Source organism: Pelodiscus sinensis, chromosome 23 (genome assembly GCF_049634645.1).
Source record: "Pelodiscus sinensis isolate JC-2024 chromosome 23, ASM4963464v1, whole genome shotgun sequence".
NCBI classification, from domain to species: Eukaryota; Metazoa; Chordata; order Testudines; family Trionychidae; genus Pelodiscus; species Pelodiscus sinensis.
In genome coordinates, this window is record NC_134733.1 from 10,801,232 (window position 1) to 10,826,905 (window position 25,674).

At 51.9% G+C, this 25,674-nt stretch overlaps 1 protein-coding gene across 3 annotated transcripts in view; it reads right to left on the reverse strand.

The window, feature by feature from the left end:
* VWA5B1 (von Willebrand factor A domain containing 5B1) overlaps positions 1 to 16,927 on the reverse strand; it is a 75,244-nt gene extending 58,317 nt beyond the window's left edge. For all 3 annotated transcript variants that reach the window (XM_075906395.1, XM_075906394.1, XM_075906393.1), the window contains exons 1-3: positions 16,791 to 16,927; positions 16,462 to 16,593; positions 591 to 776 (exon numbers count right to left, since the gene is read on the reverse strand). The gene's annotated coding sequence lies outside the window, so the exon portion shown is untranslated. The remainder of the gene's footprint in view (positions 1 to 590; positions 777 to 16,461; positions 16,594 to 16,790) is intronic.
* Between the last annotated feature and the right edge of the window lie 8,747 nt (positions 16,928 to 25,674).

The following is a 25,674-nucleotide window of genomic DNA, read 5'->3' on the forward strand; positions in this document are numbered from 1 at the left end:
TATTTCAGGGGCAGCAGCGAAAGTTCTTCCAGCTGCTGTGCTTCTGTTTATAGCTTTATGTTGTGCTGAACTGGGTAACCCCCCCCCCCCCCCCGCCCCCCACACACACACACACACACACACACACACACACACACACACACACACACAACACCCCTTGCTGGATTTTGTTTTCCACAATAACAAAATATAACCATGAAAGTTCTCATGAAAGAAAGAAACATCTGGAGACACACAGATATTCTTGCTGGCCTATGATTTCTTTGCCCATTACCCAAAACCACCACACGGCTGGCTATATTAAATCACTTTTTTTTTCACCCAGCCTTTCAGGGCAAGGGCAAAGACTCCTCTCCCCCTTCTCTACATCCCATTGCTAGCTGTGACTCATTTCGCTGCCTCCTTAGCGGAGCGGTTCATCTTTAAAGTACTTGCCTCTATTGCTTCTGTTAATTAAATTTTCCTTGCAACTCTTGTGGTTGCCTGCCCCCCCTCTGTCCTGGCTCCCCTTCTCCCGACGTGTGTCTCAGCCTGACTGGCAGAAGAACTCAGATACGGATCTTGCAGGTCCGTTCCAGTGCAGAACTCACCACTCTCGCTCTCTGCCAGGAATTCCCAGGGATTGCTGCAGCCTGATTACTCCTTGGCTGGCTCCGTAGGATTTATGCAACGCTCTGTGTGACCAAGGGGGAGCCAGCAACGGTGAAAGACGGTGATTTACCGCTCATTTCCTGGCCAGCTCTGTGTCAGGCAATGCACCTTTAGATGCAAATGTCCTGGAAGGCAATTACAAGTCATTAGGACCAGGAGCTCACCCGTGCCTTTCAGTGGAAAAACAGCAGAGCTAAGCTGGGCCAACTAGGGTGGGAGATAAAGGACTTAAAGGAGTCCAAGAGGAGAGACCGAGATGAGGATATGGGCTTTAAGTACTAGCTAGGGTGGGATGGAGGACAGAACAAATGAGACCAGCAAGAAGGGGCTATGGCAGGGGTGGGCAATAATTTTTGATGAGAGGACCACTCCAAGATTTTGGTAAGTGATCAAGGACCCCACTTTTCTATGGTGTGGATGTGGAATCTGGGATGGAGGTTGGATGCAGAAGGGAGCTGGGGTTGTGGACTGGGGTGCAAGAGAGGATGTGGGATCTGAAAGAGAGTTTAAGTAAAGGAGGCGGTTGTGATCAGGCAGGGGCTTGGGGTGCAGGGTCTGGGAGGGAGTTTTGACCAGGGTCTGGGAGGGAGTTTTGGCCAGGGTCTGGGAGGGAGTTTTGACCAGGGCCTGGGAGGGAGTTTTGACCAGGGCCTGGGAGGGAGTTGTGGGGGAGAATGGGAGAGGGGTGCAGAAGGTTTAGATGGTGGCTGGAGTCAGAAGCTGGTGGTGACCTGGGGCAGGGCATTGGGGTGAAGGAGAGGCTAGGGCACCGGAGGCAAGCTGTGGCCAGGAGGTGCTTACGTAAGTGTCTCCCAGCCAGCAGCCCTGCGGGATCCGAGGCAGGCCCCCTGCCTGCCCGAGCCCCAGGTACTCAAAATAGCTGGCTATTCCCTGTGGCTCTCTGCTGTGCCCCACAGGAGAGGTGGGCCAGTCTCCAGGCCTGAAACCTGATTCCCCTCTCGCTTACACAAAAGCGGCTTCAGTGGCTTCGGCTCAGAGACACCTCGTTGACGTGAGGCTCAGTGAGGTTAAAAGCGAGCACCCTGGCCTGGTGGGGTGGAAGCTGGGAATGAGCTACCCCCCCCCCCCCTCCCCACCCCCAGGAAGGAGCGGCTGTAACACAGCCAACAGAGTCTTCTGTGACAGCTGAGCCCAGGCCAGGACCTAGGGGCCCTGTGCCGGGAGCTGCTAGGAGGCACCACAGGCTGTGTTAGGAGAGCTGCAGGGGACATTTGCTCAGGAGCAGCCTTGCCTCTCCTCTGCCCAAGGGCCCGAGGATGCGAGACAACACCAAGCACAGGAGCTCAGGAGAGGATGAGATCATTTGCATTAGCTGCATCAATCACACCCTCCAGTGTCATGCTTTGCTGATTCACAGTCCCTCCCATCCGAAAAGCACCCTGGCCAGAGGGGAGGTACGTGAGGGTCTGCAACCAACACTGCCCCCTGCTGCCTCCAGAGAAGCAGGCCGGCCGGCGGTGGTTCTGCTCCGGGTGCAGGAGACTGGAGATGGGTTCTTAAGGGCACACATAGACTGTAAGCTCTTTGGGGCTGGGGCTGTCTCTTTTGTTCTGTATTTGCACCTTGCTTCGCACCATGGGGCCCTGATCCTCGGGCGGGCTCCTCGGCACTCCGGTGACACGATCGATAAGACTCCCGTCTGGAGAGACGATGGGCGGCCATCATGATCACTAAGTGTGGTGTGTGGTATGTAGGCGCGGCGTGCAGCACCAGGGCCCCTTTGTGCCAGGGGCTGCCAATCCATATGGACCAGTGTGGGAGAAAGGAGCTGTAATGGGATCTATGAGCCCCCGCTGCAACAGCTAGGAAGGGTTTAGAGAGACCTCCTCCGCTGTGGCTAATTGGCAGACCAGCCACCGCTGGGGGAAGACCTGCGGCCCAAGCAGAGGGCAGTGGCCAGGGACCTGATGTGGACTTTGCACCAGCCTGGAAGTGGGCAGAACGTAGCTAGCACCCCTAGGACAAAGCAATAGAAGGAGCCGCTCTGTGAAATGGGCAGAGGAAGGTAGGAAGGGCCCCAGGAAAGCAGCAGCAGGAAGCAGATCTTAGCTGCTTATTGCAGCTGCCCTGGACTGGAGCCCAGAGGAGAGAAAGGGCCTGCGCTCTCCTTCCTGCCACCCGGAAAGGGGCTGGGAAAACCCTCCTGTTGCAAGAGATGAGGGTGTTGGGCACAGCGTGTGGTAGAAGACCTGGCATACGGCCCTGGGGCGGCCAGAGGCGGGCTGCTGGCAGCCGGCCCCCAGGCAGAACACGCGATCAGCTCCCCCACAGCCCTCAATGGCGTGACGTCACCATTGGGCGCCCCGTTTAACGCAGCGCCCTAGGCGATGGCCTAGTTGGCCTGTACGCACGGGCCGCCCCTGATAAGGTCATTAGACGGCCTGGCGGTTGGACTCCTTGGTGGTGGGGACTGTGAGTGTCCTGGCTAGAAGGAGACCCCTGAGAGGGGGCAAACAGCCACAGGGTCTCCGTCAAGGAGGTGCCCCTGTCGGAGAGGAGACCGGGGAATCCCCCTGGCGCTACCCACTTCCCCCTCCTCTCCTAGTATCTGTGGTGCAGAGAGACTTGGGGGGGAGGGGAAACCTCTTCTAGTCCTAGTCATGAGAAGGCTTCTGAGCCGCCTCTCTGCTTTCCCCAACCTTTCCTGCAGGCGGGGAGGGCAGGGGAATCCCACTGGCGCTGAGATTTAAAACCCAGGGTGCAGACCCCTCTCCTCCCGCCTGCTGTGGCTCTGCGGCTGCCTGGCTAGGTGCCAAGTGCCCCCGGCGCTCAGTGCCACTGACAAGGGCGCGAGGACTCTCCACGGACGAGGGAAGGGCCCCTCCTGCCCCAGGGCCAGCGAGGCAAAACGCTCCTGGGCTCATTGTCAAGTGGGTGGCGGCAACAGCATTCCCGTAAACCGACTCAAAGCAGCGCGCCCCAGGAGGCCGTCCCTAGCACGCGGCGTCTCTCTCCTTAGGCTCCTCCGGGCTTCCCATTCCTCTTCCCTCCCCTCTCCTCGCGAGGTCAAACCAGCTTGTGCTTCCCTCTTTGGGGCTGTTACCAGAGCCATGCAGAGGCGTAGCGAGGGTGTCATGCACCCGGGGGCTAAAGCAAAATTTGCGCCCTCTCCCCGCTGCCACTGTGCGGCAGGGCCCCAAACCTGGTGCACGGCTGAGCCCGACCCTGGGAGGAAGGGGGGAGCTTGTACTGCATCTTCCCTGCACCCTAGTTTGGGGCTGGGCCCCCGCACGCACTAACCCGCTGGCAGAGACGGAGAGGACGGGCGGAGAGGCAGGGAAGAGGCTCCAGCCGGCAGTGGTGGGTGGAGGAGGAGCAGGAGAGCCGAGGGATGACAGGAGGAGTGGAGGGGACATGGCACCCGGGGACAACTGCCCTCCCTGCCCCCCCTCGCTACGCCCCTAGAGCCATGGACAGTTACTATGCAGGCACCCGAGGGACTTGGAATGTGAGGAAGGGATGCCAAGGAGCCACAGGGTAGTAAGGCAAAAAGAGACTAGCCTTCAATATCAGCAGGCCCATGCAGCTGTCCCCTCATGTGCGTGCAACACCATGGGCCCAGGCCTTCACCATCGGCCTCCTTTAGGCAGGCCCTGCCTGGAAGCGAGGGAACCAGCGAGAACCTCAAGCTCTATCTGTGTCCAGCAAAGAATCCCCTTTCTGGGCATGATGCCCAAGTCCTGTCTCTTCTGCGGAGGAAGCTCCAGCTGTAACTGTGCACCCAGGCCTGAACTGGGAGTTCCTGTTGGGGAGCCAGGGGTGCCATTCCTCAGATTTACCTGGCACCGGGAGCCAACCTGCATTTCTCCCAGCTCCCCGATAAGCCCAAACGTTGCCCGCACCCCAGCCAACCCCACCCCCCATCTATCCATCTCTTTTCCCCAGCAACTGTCCTAGCTTGTCACTTGAGAATCTGGTCACTGTAAGGAAGCTGGGAACCTGAAGGGAGCGTGGACAATGAGAAGGCTGCAAAAAGGGAGGAGAGAGTCAGGAGCTATTGGAAGAACTGGAGATGGACCTCCGGAGACGCTGGCACTAGCTGTGGGTAACTATTAAAACCAAGCCTCTTAGAACACGTTGCTTCCTCCATCCCCTGCAGTGCACAGAGCTGTTTGTACTCCTGGCCTGCCGGCAGGCATTGCCATACTAGGACTGCAGCTTGCAAGGTATTTAAAGCTCTCCTTGGAAAGAGGAGCCAAATGGACCTGAAAACAAATGCAAACCTCCTGTTCTGGGCTCAAGAGGATGGGCTGTTAGTGTGGTTTGAACAGCACTGTGGCCCTTCCCCTCCCAATGTGGACTGAAGCATTAAGGATCTTGGGGTATGTCTATACGAGGAGTACAGCTAGTTCAGATTAGAAGCCTAATCCGAACTAGCTACTCCGTGCCGCGTGTAGCCGCGCGGCACGGGGTTCGAACTAGCCGGCATTTAAAAATGGCGCCGGCCGGCTTCATGCAAATTATGCCTGGGAAATTCAAATCCCGGACTTCATTTGCAATTGCGGATGACTACATTACCCCCGCTAGTTCGAACTAGCGGGGTAGTGTAGACATACCCTTGGATAGCAGAGGAGTCCCTGCTGCACAGGGTGACAGGCCCCTGTGCTACGTAGCTTTAACACAGGACATGGCCCCACCACCTCTGTACGAGACCATGCTCCCCTCCTGGCCATGGCAGCCCTGGTGGTACTGCAACAGTGTTGCGAACCACCCCGTGTGCCAGGCGCTGCACATACTCATGGCACAAGACAGCTCCTCCCCACAAAGAGTTCACCAGATACGGCCACCCTATGGCTCCGGAGCCACATGCGGCTCTTCGGAAGTTAATACGCAGCTGCTTGCCATAGGTAGGCACCGACTTCGCGACAGGCTCCAACTTTCCAAACTGCCGGAGGGTGAGGGGGACCTCACTGTTCAACCACTGGCTCTGCCCCAGGCCTGGACCCAGCTCCACTCCTTTCCCAGAGCCTGCGGTTCCCTCTCTCCTCCCTCCCACAGCCTTCTGCATGCTGCGAAACAGCTGATTGGGGCAGGGGAGGTGCTGATCTGTGGGACGTGCTGGAGCGGGAGGCGAAGCGGATGTGGGGGCTGCTGACATTACCGTGGCTCTTTGGCAATGTACATTGGTCCATTCTGGCTCCTCCGTCTCCTCAACCGACCACTGAGACAGTGACTCACACAAGGTTCGCAGCTGAACCCGTGTTAGAACATGTGGCTCTTGATTCAAGCCGGCTCTATGCTACAGACAATAGGGGGATAACTCTGCAGTGTGAGAAATCCACCTCTTGAGCTATGTAGTTAAACTGACCTACCTGTCCAGGGAGGTAGATTAACTACGCCAAGCGGGAGAAGCTCTCCTATCGGTGCAGTAACATCTTAGCTAAAGCCCTACAGCTGCACCCAGGGGCGGCTCGAGGTGGGCTGCTGGCATCTGGCGCCCTAGGTGGAATGTGTGATCAGCACCCCCACCTCCACAGCCCTCAATGGCGTGATGTCATCATTGGGTGCCCCGTTTAACGTGGCGCCCTAGGCGACGGCCTAGTCAACCTATACACATGGGCCTCCCCTGGCTGCACCACTGTACTTGAAGACAAGCCCTCACAAGCTGATGCCCTATCCACTAGGCCATGCTGCCTCCATAGCCAGCCGAGGAAGGCATGTGTTGTTATCTGCCTCGGCTCAAGCAGCCCTCATCAATGAGGGGCACCTGATCAGACCTGCCTTGGGGCTCTGACAGCACAAGCTGCCATAGAATGAATTGCGCCGACAATGCTTTTCGCTGCTTCACCTTCAAAGGCCCTTAACACAGCAAAGAGAAAATGCCAAAAGCTGCTCTGCAAAGCATTGTGCAGCTGAACGGAGCGACTGCAGGCTGCAGATTGTGTCAAGCACGCCATCCAGTGTATGCTCCGGAAAGGAGAGAGGGGGAGAATGAGAGGACTGAAAGAGAAATCATTTGTATACAGGAAAATGATGGAGCAGGGTCGAACCCTCCTTCCCCAAGTTCTCAGTCAGGGCATGTCTACACCGCAGGGCAAAAGTCAAATTAAGCTACGCAACTTGAGCTAAGTCAGTTGCGTAGCTGAAGCTGAAATGGCTTATCTCAGCTTTTGGTGCTGTCTTGCCCAGCAGGAAGTCCGAGTTAGAGCTCTCTTCCTCCGACTTCCCTTACTGCTCGTACAACGAGGGTTACAGGAGTTGGAGTAAGAAATCCTCCAGCTGGCCATTATTTTGGAACAATGGTTTGATGGGTAGACGCGCTCTTTGTTATTTCGGAATACTCTGAAATAACGCTGCTGTGTAGATGTAGCCTCAGAGAGCACTGCAAAGGATTTTGCCACGGATGAGAAACTCTGCTCCCTCGGATGTCTGCAGCTCCCCACTCCTGTGCTCTCCATTCTGCACTCTACTTTCTGGGCTCTGCTGCTCTGCACTTGGCTGTCTGAGCCCTACGATTGGTATTTTCTGGCCTTGTCTATACTACACACTGTAGGGCTACCCTGCTTGCTTGCCTAAAGATATATACATTTACTATTTCCTTATGGTTTTGATTATATGTTTATTATAATAATAAGTTACAGTAGGTTTACAATGGCAGTTTGGCTGTAACACAAGAGACTTATAGGCCACATTCTGTATGTTGAGCAAAGGCAAAGTTAGTATTTTTGTCTGGGACCTTTCATACAGCTAGCTCACATATGTTCAGGATCGTTCACCTAGACAGATGGTGGTAAGATAGAGGGACTTTCCATAATAGAGGCGTTTCTAAGAATACCCTTGCACTTAGCAGGTCCATCATTACTTAGAAAACCCCAAAATAACTGGTTGAGACCAGACCAAATAACTGGGTAAGACACAAATAATAAATGTGATAGACAACCACAAAAGGCCCACGGTAACGAACTGATGTTTGTGATAATAAGTTGAGATAAATGATATTTTGACCTACTGGAAAAAGACACTTCACCATTAGTAAGGTAAGGAAATACAAATAAGGAGAAAAGGAAACATGTCCTATGTGCATCAAACATAACAGTGTAACATAAGTGGCATCCCTGCCTAGGGTTGGTAGGAGATGAAGTCCTTGGGAGGTGCCAGCAAGCGGCCACCGGTGATGATGGGGAAGGTGCAGAAGCTGAGGAAGACGATGGCTAACACCTCGGGTTGTGCTAGACGGAATGGTGTGAGTATGGTATAGAAATATAGATGTACATTCCCTATTTATCTTATGAAATTGGGGTGTTTGTGTCTGTGCTAAATGTATTGAGAAACTATATTTGTAAAAATACAAGAGTTCCTATAGTGAGAGTGTTGCAATTGTGCACATCACAGTTCCCAACCATAGAATAATTGAATACTGGGCCTGGTCCTGGGACAAAGGGCTTGTCAACCTTAAACATAGTAACTGGCAATTCATAAGCAATCTTAGAGCAGGCAACAACACACTGAGTTGGTGGGATAGCTGACTCTCCCAGAGAGAGAGCAAAAGGCGATCCTATTCCACCAAAACCACGGGGCTGTTTGTACCCCTGTGGTGACTCACCCTGCTGACACCCTTTTACCATGCTCCACTGGTTGCACATGTGCCCGGAGATGCAAATTCACTTATGCACTCAGCAGACACAGGAGGTGCACATAGAAAAGTGAGGGCAGAGCTGGGGAAAAAAAGTTTCCTTCAAACATTTGGGCAGGGATTGTTTCTTTTTGTTTCTTCCTCCCCCCCCCCCAAAAAAAAAGCCTGATTTCGGTCACCCACAAACTATTGTTAATTTGTTTCCAATTTGCTGAATTGTTTCAGTCAAAACAGAAACAAACATCAAATCAAAAAGAATCTAAACATCTTGTTTTGACATCTTCTGAGCTGCATTTTTCAATAGGCAACATTTTTCTCTTGAAATTTACTTTGATTTGTATGTAATTTATAAGTGTTAAAAAGATCAGAACCTTCTAAGACATTGCATTTGACCCAAAACATTTTTTTAAGTTTGCCAAAAACTTATTTCAATTTTTCAGGACAACCAGTGAACTAAGATCAGTTATTGGCAGAGCTGTAACCAAAAGCAAGGTAGGAATGCCTGATCTGCAAGGCCTGTCCATTGACTAACATAGAGATCATCATATCTACCTGCTACATTTTGCATAACAGAAAGGGGAAGAGCCTGATGAAGACTATAGTGCTCTAGCAGCTGGACTGGACTGGTGTTCCCTGTTCAAGGCCAGACTGCCGTGCCTGGGCTGCTAGCTTCACCTGCGTGCAGCCAGCATGCTGCATACATCAGGCATGCCCTATGAATCTGCTTTCAAACTGCTGGTGCTGGTGGGGCAGTGAAGTGAATATTCACTTGTGGTTTGTCCCTCAAATTCCCGGAGGCAGTGAAGATGCTTAGGTGCCTTTTCCTGTATTGCTAATGATCTGATCCTCTGCATACAGAAGGGTGAGGGAGTTTTATGGAGGCGGGAATGACTGCACTTTGCATGTGGTGATAGTTTTATGGCGGATGTATGTTCCTCTAGTGGGGGAGTTTTATGGGCGTGTGAATTGATGTATCGATATTTGAGAAGGGCAGCAGCGATGTGCCAAGTACAGAGCCTTATTTTCAAGAATAAACTTCATTACACACTCACAAGCTTGCAAGGAGCATTTTACATACACTTTGCACAGCAGCAAGGGCCTTATCCTGAGTTCAGCCAGGTCCTTCCAGTGAAGTTTGGATCAGGTTCCAAGGGCCCGACTTTTAAAGGTTAGTTGCTGACAGATGCAGATTGGTGCTCTTTTTAAAATCTCATCTGCATCTTTAAGCCTTTAAAAATCCACTCCTAAATGTCTACTCTATTAAAGAGCGGGGCTAGATAAATCTCGGTAGGGCTTGTTTGCATGCATTAAATGTCAAGAGAGAGACCGACAGGCTCATGATTGCAGCTAGACAAGAGCAGTTGGTCCTTCTATAAAAGAATTGAGTCCCTTTTATTACATGTTTTCACAATGGGTGCTAGGCATTCCCACAGTACAGTTAACAAAGATGTCTCTTAGGCTATGTCTAGACTGCAGGCTTCTTCCGAAAAAACTTCTTCCAAAAGAGCGTTCACACACAAAAGGGCATCGAATAAGCGATCTTCTTTTTTGAAAGATAGCGTCCACACTGAATGGACGCTATCTTGCATTTCAGCTGTGATTGCTATGGACGGAGTAGCCACCAGGACACCTGTGCTTTTTCCTCTTTCCTCTTCTTTCAAAAGAACTCCCTCTTCCCTATCCACACACTCCTTTTTCTGAAAGAACTCTTTCAAAAAAGGCTTCTTCCTCGGAGAAAGAGGTTTACCAATGTTGAAAAAACCCCTCTGTTCTTTTGATTTACTTTAGGAAGAATGCAATTGCAGTGTGGACATAACATAGGTTTTGTCAGAAAAATGGCCGTTTCTCCGACAAAACTCTGTAGCGTAGACATACCCTTAGATGACACAGTCCAGCGAATGGGCCAGTAGATACAAAGCAGTGTGAGTCCTCTGGCAGCCAGCATAGGATGGCTTGTAGGAACGACCTCTTATGTCTGATGCTTTTTCCATGGTGGCTGCTATGTTGCTTTCTGAGGGTATGTCTACATTACAGAGGTTTTTTTGGAAAAAGGTCTGTTTTTCAAAAAAAACGTCACTTATGTCCACACTGCAATCACGTTCTTTTGACAAAAAATCGAAAGATCAGAGGGGTTTTCCTGACATGGTTAAACCTCTTTCTATGAGGAAGAAGCCTTTTTCCAAAAGTGCTCTTTCAGAAAACGGCGTGTGTGGATGGGGAAGAGGGAGTTCTTTCAAAAGAAAAGGAAAGAGGAAAAAGCACAAGTGCCCTGATAGCCTCTCCATCCATAGTAATGACAGCTTAAATGCGAAAGCGCGTCCAATCAGTATGGACACTATCTTTCAAAAAAGCAGATTGCTTTCTCAATGTGTTTTTGATGTGTAGACGCTCTTTTTTGGAAGAAGTTTTTTCAGCTCTCTTCCGGAAAAGCTTCCGAAAGAAGCCTGCAGTCTAGAGATAGCTTGAATGGTTGGGCCTTGCAGGCTAATCCAGCCACTAAATGCCCCTGTCTCAGGGCTCAAGTTGGCCAACGAGGGATGCCAGAATTTCGGAATGGCAGGGAGAACTGAGCCAGGAGCTGGGGGTTGTCACTGCACCCAGTTTTGGAAGGGCAGTGTTAATAACCAACTGACACCTTTTAATATTTGCAGCTGAGCTCGTATTTAAAGTCAGCCCCATTCTGCTGGTCTGAGTTCAATAAGATGGGAGTGAGACTGGCCTTTTAGACCCTAAATCCCCCCCCCCCACACACACACACACCTTTCCAAACTGTATCCTGCTGCCTTCAGCCTTTCTGCCACCAGCCTTTAGCATCAGAGGAGGCAAAGATGGAGACCACCTGTTAGAACAAGGGCCTTGTCTTCCTGTGTGCTTGTCCAACACATAGCACAATGCTGCTGGATCTTGCTAGACTCCTCAGTGCTACATACATAAAGTGTGTCTGTGAGTCCGTTCGTCTAAGAACTCCTCCTAAACAGTAAGAGGCAGGGCCAACAATTTTGGTAGGCAGCTTCCTCTTAGCCTAACTTAAAGCAAAGTCACAGTTTGCTTGTGCCAGGAAAATGGGAAGTGCTGGGAATAGGACTATTTCCCATAACCTGCAGATGGAGGGGGCAGAGAGGCGGGACGTGAAACCCACAGTGGCCACTGAGGACAGTGAGTGCAGTGAAGAGCAACACGGCAGTGACCGGCTGGAGCTGGGGCTGAGGCTGGGGCATCTTGCCTGCCACCCAACCGAGTAAGTAGCCCCCCTGCCCCATGCCCTTAGCCCCTTTTCCCCTGGCCATTTGTTGCAGTGCTAGAAGGGGTAAGGAATAAAGCCCTGCTAGACTGGGGGGAGAGAGAAGGCTCCTGCCAACTGGGGGAAAGGATGGAGGGAGAGAGAAGGCCCCTGTCAGAGGGACCCCACCACTCTGAACCCCTCGTCACCCTCCAACCCTCACTCTTGCACCTCACACATCCCCAGCTCCCCGCCCTGAGCTCCTCCTTAACTTCCCGCCCCCTACACCTCCTGCCCTGACTCTTGCAGCTCCCACACCACCAGCCCTGTCTTGAAGGACCCAGGCAACGCTGAGTAAGTTGTCTTGTAATATAAATGATAGGGTCAGCAGGTTCTTGGCTTCTGGTAAAGAGTGGATCTGATGAAACTGCTTTTGTGTATGAACTAAACCAGACAAGACCTGGCCCCTGCCAAGAGCCACTACATTGCCACACCTCTGTGATTTTTTTTTTTTTTGCTTGGACCCACTCTCATGTTGAACTATTTCAGTGAAGCCCCTTGCATGGAATGAAACAGCAAGCTCATGTGCCACATCACAGCAAGGCAGCCCTTTCTACAGCGGGGCCCAGGAGCTCTTGGACAGCACGCACAAATGCTATGCAACAGTTCAGGGCTGTCAGTGAAAACTGCATCCAACTGAAACGACAAGGGAAGCGTTAGCCAGGTGCAATGTAATTACCCAGCCAGAAATAAGCCAAAACACCTCGGCTATTGCTCTGACTGTTGCAAAAAGTGCATTGGGTTGCTTAGATTTACAACCGAGGTCCTGAGTGCTTGTGGTCACTAGTCAGACCGATGAGGTTCTCCCCCTCCCCCCGTGACCTCCGTACACACACAAACAACACAGCCTCCTTCGTGCCAGGTTGGGGCACTGGACCGTACTGACTGAGGGAATGGTGGCCAAACTGTACCACTCTGGGTTTCTTTGGAGGTCTCTTGTCCAAGAACAGACCAGGCAGAACCCTAATATGCGAGGAAACCTCATCCACATTCAAGCTGCTTTGATGCAGAGAGAGACAGGTTTTCTTCTGCTGGGTAAATATTCCTTCAGCTTCATTAGTATCAATCAACACTGACATCCAGTGGCTTGTCAGGATGATTACAATTGAGCATTTCTTGTAGTGATCTCTGAGCCTATCTTCTGGATTCTTTTGTCTAGACTAAAGACCAAACAGTCCTGATGCATCATGGCCATTCATTGTTACTCTCCCATCAAAGTGAATTCAGCGGCTGCTCCCTCTGGATGGAACTGGGAGATGAAACCCTGTTCAGCTGCAGCACCAGTGAAACCGAGGCAACGGTTGCATGAACTTCCCAACGCAGCCAGGCTGATGCTCTCAACCCTTTTTGGAAAGTTCAGCCCTGAGGTGAGAGTTGAGTCTCCAAGGCTAACGTGGACCTTGGGCGTAGCTTGAGGCTGTCAGCAAGGGTGCCGAATGGTGCCATCGCTGAGCGCAGAATGTTCGCTTCAGCCACTTGTCATTGTCGGAAATGAGAGGTAAGTGAGGGCACCCAGCCTAATTTCCAGGTCAGGCAGACATCCCCATGCTAGCTCTGATCTGGCTAGCAAGCTAACAATAGCAGGGCAGCACTTGCCACTGGGGTGGCCAGGTGGGCTCCAGCATCCCGGGGGATTGCCCTGGGGCAGCTTGCTTGTGCAGCCTCTAGTCCACTCACTAGCTCAATCGGTGCTCGCTTATCTCTACCTCAGCTGGACATTACATCTCAGCCCTACGGGTGAGTCTACAAAGCAAGTGAAGATGTGACTGTCGCATGGGGAAGGACGCCCACCCTAGCCTTAATTTAGCTAATGTAGATAATATAGTGTCCAAGCTGGCACAGGCTAGATTCAGGAGAGCTTGGCTCTTGTAGTTAGTCCCTGCTGCCCTTATTGCCCTCGGCTTGCTGGATGAGAGCTAGCAGGGATATGCCTACTTGCGACCCAATCACTATGCTTGCAGTATAGACCCAGCCTTCGACTCGCCTTGTAGTTTTAGTTGTGTTGCCAGGTGCTGTTAAAAACAGCAGGTAGGTTTCACACCCCCGCAAGGGCTGCATGATAGTAACACAGGGCTCCCTTACAAGTTTTCTGGATCCGTGGGTGATACATGTCCCCTCTAGGGCTGGCAATGGTCCCCTGACTGCTCCCCTCCCTGCTCTGGGGAACACATGGCCACTGACGGAGGGAGGAGATCAGGAGCTGAATGTGCTTCAGGGTCTTTCCCCGTCTGGACTCTAATCCTTGAGTGTCATGGCAGTTTGGCCTCCTCTCCTCCAGTTGCTGGATGTGGTGGAAAGGGCATGGCCAGGGACCTGTACTTTGTTTCTCACATGCTGCGAGCCAGAGGTGATGATGGTTGGTGGAAGAGGCACTCCACGCCTTGGATTATTTAACCCAGTGGCTCTCAAACTTTTTGGCCCGTGGCCCATCCCGCTCAACACAGGCCTTTCCATGGACCACCAGCCAACTACCCATGATAACAAAATGGGTGCAGGAGGGGGTGAAGGGTGCAGTCTAGCCAGGAGGTTGGGTGTAGGAGCAGGCTAGAGGTGAGGGGTCTGGGTGGAAAGGTGGGTGCAGGAGTGGGGTGGGGAGCATGGTCTCAGTGGGAGGGGCGTATGTGTGTGGGAGAGGTATGGGGTCTGGGCATGAAGGAGATGGAGGGTGCTTAGTGGCTCCCAGGCTCTGCCCCCTGTTGCTCCCATTGGCTGTGATTCTGGCCAATGGGAGCAGTGGGAAAAGCCTCCAGGTGAATGCGCTGCTGTTCCTCCTGCTGGAGCCACTTCCTTCCTCACAAGCCTAATCCAACCTGCAAAGCTCCCTCCTCTCCCCCCACCAGCAGGAAGCTGGTGCTGGTGCTCTAACCTCACGGTGGGGGGCATGGAGCTGGAGCACCAGCGCAGGCTACCTGCTGCAGGGGAGGTGAGCCCCAAGCCCATGGCCCACCTGCAAGGTGGTCAAAGACCATTAGGGGAGCCTCAAGACCGTGGACCACACTTTGAGAACCACTGATTTAATCCTAGGTGCTGTCTCCCAAAGCTCTATCCCAGACCTGGCCCCATAGTGAAAGCAGCATGCTCCCTGGGGAAGGGCTGTTGAAGCTCTGTATCCCACAGAAAACACCCCTAGAAAGAGTCCTGTACACATGGTTCTTGGCTGGCCCCAGTGTGTCTCTTCCTGGGCAGAAGCCCCACTCCAGACATATGCCCTGCTGGAAGGCTGCCCGGGGCTGAACCAAGAGCCAGGACTGGTACGTCACTTACAAGCTGGCAGGAGGAAGAGCATCCCTTAGCACACACCTGCATGTCCAATAGCGATAGAGATGTAGCCGTGTTAGTCTGGTCCTGCTGAAACAAAAGACAGGACTAGGCAGCACTTTAAAGACTAACAAGATGGTTTATTAGGTGATGAGCTGAGGAAGTGGGTCTGGCCCATGAAAGCTCATCACCTAATAAACCATCTTGTTAGTCTTTAAAGTGCTGCCTAGTCCTGTCTTTTGTTTCTGCATGTCCAAGGCACTAGAGCCTGGGGGAGGGGTGGGGGAGACTGGACCCTGCACTGCCAGCCCTGCCCCCGGGGGCCTGAGACTGTCCGTACAAGAGAGCATTTTTGCCAGCAGATTTTCAGGAGCCATCTACAGCCCCCTCAGGAATCCCTGCTCTCAGGTCCCAACAGCCCTGCTGGAACCCAAGGGGGCAGGGGGGATGCTGGGCTGCTGCTGCCTGGCTCTCTGCAGACACATTGGCTGTAGTTAATCCCAGGGGGGCCAGAGCTCCTGCTTCCCCAAGCCAGGTGGCTGCACACAGTCCTGTGGGACCAAAGGCTACACACAGGTGGCAGAGCAGCCCTTGGCACTGGGGTCCTGTGCAGGCAGCTCCCTTGGGAGGCAAGCAGAAAGCCCTGGCCTCAGACCCACAGGAGCTTGCCCCCTTAAGCCACCGCTTAGCACTATGGAGGGAGGGAGCCACGGGCCACTCATCCCCTTGGCTCCGCAGCCCCCAACGGTGGCGCTAATTGGCCCCCTGGAAGGCTAGACTCAGTGAAGCGCTCAGGGCCTGATGGGGTGCAGGAGACGGGCCTCTGCACTAGCCCTTTGGAGGGGTGGGGTCTATTCAGGACAGAGGGGAGCCCCCTCCCGCTGGGGGCCAGAAGCTCCCTCAGCTGTTGCCTGTGGGCTGGCCTGTCCTGCTCCTGCCTGGCTTCCGGGCTGCCCAGCAAGCCTGCCACAGTGGGGAGGGGAAATGCGGGGCCCCGTTCCCAGGGCCAGGCTGGGAGGCAGGAGGGCGCTGGCTCTTGGCCCCAGCTCTTGGCCTGATGGGGCTGGATTCCTGAGGGAGGTTAAAGCAAATCACCTCCCCCCCCCCGGGCGGGGAGTGCAAGTAATGACCGGGGGGGGGGCTGCTCTGGGCAAGGCTGCTCTGCTTGGGGGCCGGGCTGGGCTGCCATTGCCGCCCCCTGCCCCGCGCCGGGCTTGCCCCCCGCGCTGTGTAATGCAAACCCGCCGCTGCGCTGCGCTGCGCGCCCTGGCAAGGTCACTGCGCGCCACGGGCAGCGCAAGCGGCGCCCGGCACCTTCCCACCCGCGCAGGGGCTGGCGAAGTTCGTTCTCCGCCCAGGCACCGGGGCAAAAGGCGAAGAGACCCTTGTGTTTTCCTGTCCCCCCGCCCCCCGCTCACTGCACTCCCCGCCCGGGGCTGGGGCTTGTCTCACGTCCGTGCCCTGCGGCGGGGGGCCCGAGCAGGCGAGGCACTTTGCCAGCGTGGGCTGGGGCGCGCAGCAATATTGTGACAGGGATTTTAACACCCGGGCGCTTTGCGCCGCGCAGCGCCCGGGAAATGCGCCCACGCGCCCGCCCCTCCCCTGCCCGCAGCCCCGCGGAGCCCCGGGACCCGGCGCAGCAGCCGCCCGCAGCACCCGGCCGCTGGGCTGCTCCTACCTGGGCTGCGGAGAGGCCGGGATCAACTTCGGCTCCTGCCAGGGTCCAAGCCCCGCCGCTGGGGCTGGCGGCACAGAGAGCCGGGCCAAGCCGAGAGGCAGCAGCCGGCCCCGCTTCAGCCTGCGGGTGGCTCTGGAAGCCGGGGAGACAGACAGATAACGAGACAGACAGACACTGGGCGCCGGTCGCTGCGCAAGGGTCCTCAGCAACATGTGGCACTGAGCTATCCCAGCAGGCTCCCCCCTCTTGGGACCCTGCCCAGGCCTCCCCCTCGGGAGAAGTGGGGGGGGGGGGGCTGGCTCCACACCACACGGGGCTTCCATCCTTACCCGGCAAGCTGCAGCAACATGTGTCCCTCTGCCAAAGCGCCGCCGTTCCCCTCCAGCTCCTGGGAGCTGTCTGTGATCCTGGGAAGGCTTCCGCCTGGCAGAGCGGGGACCTCGCTCCGCTGGCAGCCAGCTGATTAACACACACTCTCCCATGGCTGTTTGGGTGACCAGCATTAAGTGGTGCCATTTGTTTTGTCAGAGAGGTAACCATGACAATCACCCCAGACGCACACCGCTGTCCTCCCCCCCCCCCCCCCCCTCTTAAGGACATGGAATAAGTCTCCAGTGTCCAGCATTTCTCGCTGCTTTGCAGGGCAGCATGTAGCTCAGCAGTTGCAGGGCGCAAGTGGATGTGACTCATCTGTGTGTTGAAAATGACCATTCTTTCTGCAGCCTTCAGCCATCTGAGTAGCTAGAGGAGAGGCTGGTAGATGTACATATGGTTCCCTAATGCACCTCATCTGACCCTGGCATGGGGAAAGAGAAGTTCTAAGGCAGGCAGAGCAGAAGAAGATTTCACCTCAGATAGAAAAGTTACCAAGGGAGTGTTTTAACAGCCCAGTGCCCACACTAGAGTCTCCCAGCAAGGCCCAAGAGTGAAATTTTTCACGGCAAGCTCTCAGAAAAAAACAAACATTCCTTAGTACATTTCTCTGCTGTTCTCCCCCTTTTCCCACCCTTACCCTGTTCAAATAAAAGTGCAGGATGTGTCAGCCTCTTTGGAGACTGTTTTGAGACCAGGAAGTTTGGCAAAAGTCAGCTCTACCTTCCTTCCCTCACCACAGCGCTCCCTGATTTCTTCTGAAAACCCATGCAGTCCTGCTTGCGGGATCTATCTCCCGGCTTCTGCTCAGTCAGCTGCACCAGCTGCCTTTTCCTTCCCAGATATGTTCCTGAGAATCCTTTCAGTGGCTGCTCTAAGGAAGGTCCCTCAGCAAGCAAAGCAGAGGATTGTGGGTCACATGTGAATTCCAACATGTCTTTTCCATCAGCATGTATTATTATTTCTATTACTGTAGCAGCTAATGGCCCCCACCAAGCTTGGAGTCCTTCTGTGCTAGATGCTGTATAAACTGGCAGTCGCGCGGCAAGCCAAAGAATAGGAGGGCAAACAGACACAGCGAGGAGAAACAACTTACCCAAGATCATGCAGCAGCTCGGGTAGAGCTGGGAACTCCTTTTTCCTGACTCCCAAAATGGTGCTCCTCTTAATAGGCCACCATTCTGGGACTTAGGGGATCAGTGTGCTAGTCCCAGCTCTGTCATGGCCTTGCTGTTTGATCTTCGGCAAGTCACTTCACCTCTCTGTGCTTTATAGGTGTTGAAACTGTGAGTGCCGGTGGTATGGCCGTGCCCTGGGTTGACATGGGTTCCATCATATACAGGATGCACAGTTTGGTTCAGGGGCTCTCACTACCCCCTTTATACAAATTGTTCGAGCACCGCTGTTTCTGTTTCCATTGCCACCCTTTGCACAGCTTAATGGTTTAGCCTGCAAGCTCATTAGGGCATGGAAGACCTCTTACTACCTGTCTCTAGAACCTAGTAGATGGGGCTATAGATGGAACTAGAATAAAAATAAGAGTATGGAAGTTGAAAAGAAGTTTCATATCACTGATGATGTTACCTCAACATCACTGTGTTTCCTGCTGGTCCAAAGATTCTCGAATGAAGCAGAAATATATGGAAGGTCTGGTTTTTATCTTCTATTACCTGTGTGAATCAGAAGTAATTCTGCTGGAGACAAAAAAAACCACAGTGTAAGGATCTGATCCAAAGCCTGATATAATGGGAGATGTTCCATGGACTCTAATGAGCTTCAGATCAGGCCTTAAGTGAGCCCTGAGTCAAGCCTTGATTCTTCAACCCTGTCTGTTTTCATGGGCCTCTTTCCACCTGTGGTGGGAACTGCCCTTGATGGAGTGGGAGCAAGTGGACAGTGAGATGCTGTTTTTTTGGGAACTTTCAAATGTAAATGGATGCTGCTCACACTATAATGAAAACATGGATTTTCCTGATAAAATTGACCAGTGATCTCATGGCATGTGACATTCCTTGCCCATAAAAACACATTGCCAATTACTGACCCGTTAACCAATTGGGCTCCTCCAGGATAGATTCTTCATCTACCATGGTGTTCTCTGTGCAAGATCATCTCTCTGGGATGATGTTCCATGTCTCTGTTTCTTTCTGCTTCCCAGCACTCCTTATCTCTTCTTGATACTAGGGCTCTCCCATTTTCTCCTCATCCTCCCTTCCCTGCTTCAAGGTGTGTGTCTATGCTTGTGTCACAAGAAGATAGGAACTGCCATGATGGATCACACCAGTAGTCTGTCTGATCCGTATCAGGTCTTTGACAATGGCCAGAACACTGACTCAGAGGAAAATGCAACAAACATTGTAGTGGGCAATTATGGAATAAACTGCCCTTAGAGGAAGCTTTCTTCCTAGCTCCCATCAGCTTATGCTCTGAAGCAGGAGAGCTGATGTCCCTTATTAGATAAATAAGTAATCTCCTAGAGATAGCCCAAGTCACATGTTCTAAATGCTTGCTAAATATTTGCTTACTAAGTTTTTGGCTCAAACAGAGAAACTAACATATGTTAGAAGAAAATCACTGGGATCTGTACCAACAAAGCTGGCACCTGCACCATATTTATTTATAAAACATACTGGAATCTGATGTGGGGGCTCTCTCCTTCTTTCGCTGGGTTGTTTTTATTTGCTCTCCTCCTTCTGTTACTAGCAGAACACGGCCCATTAAAGTGTGCTGGTGTCAGATGGACGATGCTAAGGGAGCATTTCCCATGCCTGCTGCTGAACTTTCTGATGCAAACAATCCAGCTGGTAAAAGCATTTGTTTCATACACCTGGAATGGGTTGAACAAATCATTTTAGGGTGTAACAAACATTTCATTAAGAGGGATAATAGTCGGCCATGATTCTTAGCCCTTTGTTTTTTCAAAGCACCGGGCAAACTTTAATGTCCTTATTTTCAGAAACAGCCATCACCCACAATGGACCTGTCTGTAGTTAATTACCGCTATTGCTTTTGTCTATTGCTTTAAAGCATAGGAACCCCCTATGCTGGACAAACAACAAAACAGCAACAAAAGGAACAATCCTGTTCCAGAGAGTGTGCACTCTCAGTATTAGAGCAGCCTCAACAAGTGGCCAAATGGAGTAGAGATAATTTCATGGAGGTTAGGTCCATAAAAGGCTAGTAGCCAGGGGATAAAATGGTGTCCTTGGCCTCTGTTTGTCAGAGGCTGGAGAGGGATGGCAGGAGACAAATTGCTTGATCATTGTCTTCGGTCCACCCTCTCTGGGGCACCTGGTGTTGGCCGCTGTCGGCAGACAGGATACTGGGCTAGAAGGACCTTTGGTCTGACCTAGTACGGCCGTTCTTATGTTCTAGATGGATTGAGAGGATGAAATAACAATACAGTGGACAGAGTTCAATACAAAAACAAAAGTCTGAGGGGAAACAATGTGGCCTAGTGGATAGAATAATAATCTGGGTTTCAGGAAACCTCACCTCTGTTCCTGGATTGGCCATGGACCTCTTGGCTAACCTGGGACAAGTCACAGCAAGTCTCCGTGCCTCAGTTTCCCCACCTGTGACCTTGAGATAATGCTGCCTTCTTTGTAAAGCTCTTTGAGATTTGCTGATGCAAAACTGCATATAAAAATTAAGTATTGTTATTGTGAGTTCACCATTTGCCTGCCCGGTGCAGTTATGAACATTGAGCATCTTTGAAAATCAACACCTTACTCTCCCCCCCTTGTAGAAAAGCATTTCCAGCCCCATTTTACAGTTAGGGGGAATGGAGATGTATGACTGTCTCAAGGACACACAACGAGTCAGTGGCACACCCAGAATTAGAATGCAGACTTTCTGGCTTCCTGCCCAGTGCTCATTTAATTAGATCATGCTTGACTGTTACATGCATAAGCCGCATAGGTCCCTAATGTTTGTATATTCCGCACACAGTCTGTGTCGGATTTCTGGGTGGTTTGGGTATTTTACAAATTTCCTGGCTCTTGCTTGTATAGACAACCAGTCAGTAATTCTAATCAACAGTTTTTTTCTGGTTTATATGTAATGCAGTTTTTCTAGTCCCACAATGCTCTGAAAAATCACTGCCTACAAGAGGCAGCGGTAGTAGTAAAGAGCAGCAAACTGGTAACCTATGCTTCAAATATATCCTGGGAATGAGAGTTATTTATTAGTTATATGACAGCAAAGTCTAAAGCAGCAATAGGCAACCTTGGTTAACGAGTGGGCTGCATGAGTGGTCCTCCTGTACCTCAGAGGGCCACAAGATTATCATAACCTTGGCTACGTCTAGACTACAGGCTTCTTTCAGAAGAAGCTTTTTTTGGAAAAGATCTTTCAAAAAAACTTCTTCTGAAAGGGTGTGTCCACACTGCAAACGTTCATCGAAAAAGCGATCGGCTTTTTCGAAAGAGACCGTCCAGACTGAATGGACACACTCTCACAAGTAAGCTGTGATTGCTATGGACGGAATGGCCACCAGGGCACCTGTGTTTTTTCCTCTTTCCTCTTTTTCTGAAAGAACTCCCTCTTCCCCGTCCACACAGACCTTTTTGCTTCTTCCTCATAGAATGAGGATTACTAATGCTGGAAAAACCCCTCTGTTCTTTCAATTTTCTTGCGGAACAACGCAATTGCAGTGTGAACGTTCCTCAAGTTTTGTTGGAAAAATGGCCATTTTACCGGTAAAACTCTGTAGTGTAGACGTACTCCAAGATGGTCTCCAGGGATAGGGTAGTTTTGCTAACTGTGCTTATGTACAGGTAGTCCCCGGGTTACGTACAAGATAGGGACTGTAGGTTTGTTCTTAAGTTGAATTTGTATGTAAGTCGGAACTGGTACATATTGTAGGGGAAACTCTAGCCAAACATTTCTCCAGAGCTCAGTTTTATTCTCCCACACCTCACTTCCCTCAGTCCTTTATTCTCAAGCTGAGGTGTCTGCTGAGAAAAGCCGCTCCGCGTCTCCCTGGTCTGCTGTGGGGGTGCTAGCTTCATGTCTCCCTAGTCTGCTGGGGGGAAGCAGCTAGTGCGGGGTTGCCTCACCCCGTTTGTAAGTAGGGATCCGATGTAAGTCGGATCCATGTAACCCGGGGACTGCCTGTACCTAGAATTTGCAGGGTGTGCCGATGGAACCGTAGCAGCACTTTGATTGGAGGCAGAGGGAGCGCATGGCTCTCACAGTCACTATTGTGTGCAAACAGCACACGCTTCCCTTCATGTGCCCTTGATTTACATGGGCTACACTTCAGTAACACCTGTAGGGAAAAACAACATGGACAGAAACCTGCAGAATCTGTCAACCCTGCCCGTGAGCAACTGTAAACAATATGTCTCATGGGCCACACATAGAACCCCAATGGGCTGCATGTGGCTCTTGGGCTACAGGTTGCCCACTCCTGATCAAGAGACCCTCCCCAAGATCAGGCGCCCATGGTGGCAGGCACTGCACAAACAGCAGTACACAATCTTTGCCCCAAATGTCCTTGTGGAATAAGTCTCAGTTCATTTCCTAAAAGACACGACAGATAAATCACAGAAATAACCACTGTCACCTTTGTTGACAGTCTCTGCAGAGAGGCTAACAACTGAACACACCATGAAGACCTGCCTATCTTCTCCCCCAGAGGGAGTCCATCAGTGAAGTCATATTCTATCCACTGCCATTGCTGATAGGTGTGCTTGTTCCATGCATAAAGGATTCAGGATGCAGCAAGCTACTTAAGTATTGAAGTCAAAAGTTTGGTATTAGTTGTGGATGTGTAGAGCAGCATATACTTTAAGCACCTTGCTGATGCAGGACCAAAGACTGGTGTGCAGAGCTGCCAGTTTGGTACCTTTCACAAGCAAAGAGAATGTTTTTACAAAACTACCTGCAAACCAAGCTGAACCCACCACCTCTGGGACTCCATTTTCTTTGCCTGCCTTCATTAGGAAGGATCACTCCCTTTCTCCCTCGCTTCAGACTCAAGTGTACTTTCATCTCTTTCACAAATGCTGCACTGTGCTTGCTGTTTAGATTGACATCAGAAATGCAGTAGCATGGCTGGAGGCTGTGGACAATGTTACGTATGGCAAAGGAAAGGACCTAGCAGTCCTGCAGTTGGTTAAGCTCTCTGCAGTGTTGATTCTCATCAGCCCCTCAGTGTGGCCCTCAGTGGGGCTGAAATACACCCCTGGGCAAAGAGCCTGCCCCTCTTCGTCTCCACACCAAGGGGTTATGTGGCATTTAATTGGTGTATAAAACCTCTGGGTAAATTTCACCTTGTGTTCGGTGCTTGCAGGCATCACCTAATTGTGTCCCATATTTAGAGATCCCTTGAATGCAATGAGCCACATTACCAGTTTTTCATTTCCATGTCACCCAGACCTCCACCATCAGCTGCAAACCTGCCTTTGCCCAGAGAAAAGCATATCACTGCAAGGGATGGAACACCAGCCTGTCTCAGAGAGGATGTCTACACTGCAGATGAAGGTGTGATGATAACATAAATAAGCATACCCAGGCAAGCTTTACTCTCGCTAGCCTAGGTACCAATAATAGACAGGGCTGACGAGAGACCTCTCCAGGGCTTGGGGGAACTGGAGCTGGGCCCTTCAGAAGGGGGCAGGGCTAGCATTCCCCGCCCAGCCCTTCAGCGGCCCGGGGGACACAGGGTGCATGGCGTCAGATAATTATCAGTGATTTAAAGGACCTGGGCCTCTGGCCACTGCTGCTGCTGAGGTAGCCGTGGCAGCAGCTGGGAGCCCCAAGCCCTTTTAAATCACTGATCCCTGGGGCACTTGCCCCCTTATTGCCCTCCCCTCCCCGGCAGCATCCCTGATAATAGACTTGGAAATATTGGCTTCAGGACAGACTAGCTACTCAAGTACATCTCCAGATTCCCTAGAGCAGTGGTCACCAACCAGTCGATCGGGATCTACCGGTAGATCTTGGAGCCTCTGACAGATGATCCTGACTGGTTCATCCAAGAGATTATCAAGTGCCGGCTCTTCAGCTGTCCCTCCCTCCACTGCTGCCACCTCCTGCCCTTTGCCTTGGAGCTGCCTTCCACTCCCAGGAGCCTCCTGCTTGCGGTACAGAGTGGGGAAGGGCGAGGAGGGAGCGCTGATGTCAGGGTGCCCCCTCCCACCCTGTATTCTCTCTCCATAGAATGGAGGTGGGGGGCACAATAGGGCTTGGGATGGGGGGAGTTTGCTGGCTACCTTTGGGAATGGTACAGGGCCAGGGCAGGGGTGAGCCTGCCTTAGCCCCAGTGCACCACCACCCAGGAGCCACCTGAGGTCAGCACTGTCCAGCTGGATCCAGCTCTGAACCTCTGCCCCAGTCATGAACCCCCTCCTGCACCTCTTGCCCCAGCCCTGAGCCCCCTGAACTCAAACTCCCTCCCAAAGCCTGCACCCTGAACCCACTCCTTGCCCCAGGCTCAGCTCAGAGCCCCTATCACACTACAGATCTCTTAATCTAAGACCAGAGCCTCTGCCCCTGCCTAGTGAAAGGGAGGGGAGATGGGGAAGGGAGGGAGGGAGAAGTGAGCAGGGGCAGGGCCTTAGAGAAGGGACATGAAGGAGGTGGGGCAAGGGTATTTGGGTTTGAGGTAGGTCTTACATTGCATTGAAATTCGAAAAGTGATTTTGTGCTTTAAAAGGTTGGAGACCCCCGCCCTAGAGAGATTCTAACTGGGTGGCTATCTTCCACTGAACCCTTGCTACCACACCTAGTCTGCTATTGTTACTGCTGCTAGAGTACAGATAGCAGTGGTACCTGTGCCACAATCACACCTTCACTTGCTGTGCTGACATACCCAGGAGAGAGCTTTCGGCCCTTCAGAAGTCCCAGCTCACTTTTTTTCTAGATCTGGGTAGATTATTTTGATTGCGCATTTCCATGCCCTGCTGCACTCAGAGGCGCGAAGCTGCAGAAGCACTCGGGGAAAGGTTATTGTCGAGGGATCGCCAGCAGAACTAGAGCAGGCTGCGCCTGCAGTCTCAAGGGCACCGGCTCTGCTGTGAGATGCAGCCCAGCCTGGCAGCTCAAAGAGATGCTGCCGTGCAAATGGGCTCCAGAGGTTGTAACACTGAATTTTCCCTCCTTGCTGCTCTCTTATGACCAGCTGTTGCTTGGGCATTCATTCAGAAGCAACCAACTGATCAGTGCTTCCAACAATCCCATAATATTCTGAGACGGCAGGAGAGGAAACAGACCAAAAGTTGCTTAGGACGCTCAGAAATACAATTCTGGTTGAAATCAACAGGGGTCATGCACTGAAAGCCCCCACAAAACTCTGAAAATCTGAGCCAGGACCTTTAGCTAGGACAGAGTATTGGGGATCAGGGCTCTTCAGCTCTGATTCCAGCTCTGCCACCAGCACTGCAGGACTCCAGATAAGTTACTTCGCTTCTCATGCATCAATTTCCACACCTGTTGAATGAGGATAACACCCTTTGTCTACCGCCTGGGGAGAGGTGAGTGAATATTTAAATGGAAGGTGCTAATAACATAACCCAAGCACCTTTTATATTTTTCTTCTAATTTCTGCCCTTCACCTTTAAAGCAACTTTGAAAGGTCCAGAAGAGGGGGCAAGATTAATATGCAAATGTGAGAGGAGAAAACACAGTGAGATGAGATTTTTGCATGTGAAAGGCAGAGGAGGTTACAAAAGGTCTGAATCATTTCCACACCACACCAGCAGCAGATAAAGGAGATCTCATCAGTGATTTCCTACCTTGCTAAGGGTTCATTTCTTTTTTTATTATTTTTAATTTATGACTATTATTATTTTGACTTCGCCTTTGATTGTTTGCTCATTTGCCATGTAAACTGTC